This window comes from Amaranthus tricolor, chromosome 8, assembly GCF_026212465.1.
Source record: "Amaranthus tricolor cultivar Red isolate AtriRed21 chromosome 8, ASM2621246v1, whole genome shotgun sequence".
In the NCBI taxonomy this organism is placed as follows: Eukaryota; Viridiplantae; Streptophyta; class Magnoliopsida; order Caryophyllales; family Amaranthaceae; genus Amaranthus; species Amaranthus tricolor.
This window is the reverse complement of record NC_080054.1, coordinates 3537199-3539698: the sequence shown is the minus strand read 5'-3', so window position 1 is coordinate 3539698 and position 2500 is coordinate 3537199.

Genomic DNA, 2500 nt, shown 5'->3' with positions numbered 1-2500 from the left:
TGAGTTTTGGTCCATGGAAAAACTAGTATAACTTAACTCTCATTTGGGTGTCCCCTAGGGTCACAAGGGAAAAATCTCTTTATCTATTATAGGGGGAAGGTTATAGTTGAGGGTTGGGGCCCAAGGTGCCATCGACTGGGCATGTGGTAGGCATGGAGCCATGGCCGGAGCCTCGCCCCCGACCCGACCCGCGGGCCGTGACCCCGCGGGCCGACCCGTGGGCCGTGGGCCCACGCACGTGGGCCGAGGAAGGGAACGCTCGACTCGTGAGACGTGGGCATTGCTACGAGATCAAGAACGATATGCTTGGCCCGAGTGAGCCGGGGGATCTTGAAAAATCCACCCTTCTAATCTAATGATACACACGCACGCGCGCGCGCTAGGCGCTAAGGCGCTAAGGCACTTAAGCACTTAAGCACTTTAGCACTTAAGCACTTGAGCACCTTGAGCACCTGAGCACCTATATGGATGGTTATAATATAATGTGAGCTCTCAAGGTGCTGTGAAGGTTTTCGGGCCATGCGGTACGAAAGACGCTATGGCCCATGGGAAAGAAGGTGGTAGCATAGAGCCTCACCCCGAGCCGTGAGCCATGAGACCCCCCCCTTGTGATTATGGCTTGTAAGGGAGTTCATTGCAACGTGATCGAAAACATCATTCAAACTTAATATCAATGATTCTCATTACTATGGTTTGTAAGGGAGATTGTGGTATAGGAGCAATGTGGTAGCCTTGAGCCATGGCCGGAGCCTCGCCCCGAGCCCCGAGCCAAGAATGAGCCATGAGACCCCCCTAATGATTATGGCTTTTAAGGGAGTTCGTTGCAAGGTGATCAAAAACATCATTCAAACTTAATACCAATGATTCTCATTACTATGGTTTGTAAGGGAGATTGTGGTAAAGGAGTTCAATGTAAGTTGATAAAAAATACTCCCTTTTAGCCTCTTATATCATTCAAAAATTTATTTTTACCCATTTTTGAAAATAATATCAATGACTCTCACTCATAATATCTTTCCAACAAGCCTCCCATTTTTTCAAGATTTTTACAATTTTTTATCCATTTTTCACTATTTTTCACCAATTTAACGGAAAAAAAAAAAATAAAATATTTTTTTAATGAAATTAATATTTTTAACTAAACCAATCTATTTGTATATTTTTTCTCAAGTGTCTCCTAATTTTTCATGATCTATTGACACTTTTTACTATTTTTTATTATTTTTCCCTTTATTTCACCAATTTAACGGAAAAAAAAAATAAAATACTTTTTTTAATGAAAAAAATTTTTTTAACTAAACCAATGTCTTTATATATATTTTCTCAAGTGTCTCCTAATTTTTCATGATTTATTGACACTATTTACTATTTTTTATTAATTTCGCGTTTTTCGGCCTTATTTAATTAAAATAAAATACTTACAAGTTTTTTTTTTTCAAAATTTCAGCTTCTAAAATTTCTTTAATATATGTTCCAACAATACAAGTCATAAAAATGACATTATGTTACAAATAAAGGTGAGTTTTGGTCCATGGAAAAACTAGTATAACTTAACTTGCATTTGGGTGTCCCCTAGGGTCACAAGGGAAAAATCTCTTTATCTATTATAGGGGGAAAGAGTTTGGGAGCCTTGGGCTGGCATGGCCAGCACCCCCTCGCCCAGGCATGGGCGTTATGCGTGTGAGGGGTGACTACCCTCCATCACGTTGAATGCCATCCCGTGGGCCATCGCCGGCGATCGGTTTTTTCCGGTGGCTGGTCGGCCCTACCAGACGATGAGTGGGCCCTTCCTAGTCAGCTTGGCCTACGGTGATTCGTCTGGGGGAACGTCCCTTCGGTTGCTCCCAATGCCCCTTTCGGTTGACGGTTGACGGTTGACGGTATGCTTGAGGCCTAAGGAAATGCTGCGTCTTGTGATCCCCGACTACCCGCTCAGGCGGCACGACGGGTTTTCTTGACGTGGTTCAGTACGCGGGCTGATTCGTGTTGGTGTGGGAATGTGTTTCCCCTTCGGTTGCTGGTCCCTTCGGTTGAGATACGCTTGATGCCTAAGGAAAGGTTACGGGCCACGGAAGGACGTGACTTAGTACGCGGGCTGATTCGTGTCAATGGTCCCTTCGGTTGCCGGTCCCTTCGGTTGAGATACGCTTGAGGCCTAAGGAAAGGTTGCGGGCCACGGAAGGACGTGACTTAGTACGCGGGCTGATTCGTGTCAATGGTCCCTTCGGTTGCTGGTCCCTTCGGTTGAGATACGCTTGAGGCCTAAGGAAAGGTTGCGGGCCACGTAAGGACGTGACTTAGTACGCGGGCTGATTCGTGTCGATGGTCCCTTCGGTTGAGATACGCTTGAGGCCTAAGGAAAGGTTGCGGGCCACGTAAGGACGTGACTTAGTACGCGGGCTGATTCGTGTCAATGGTCCCTTCGGTTGAGATACGCTTGAGGCCTAAGGAAAGGTTGCGGGCCACGTAAGGACGTGACTTAGTACGCGGGCTGATTCGT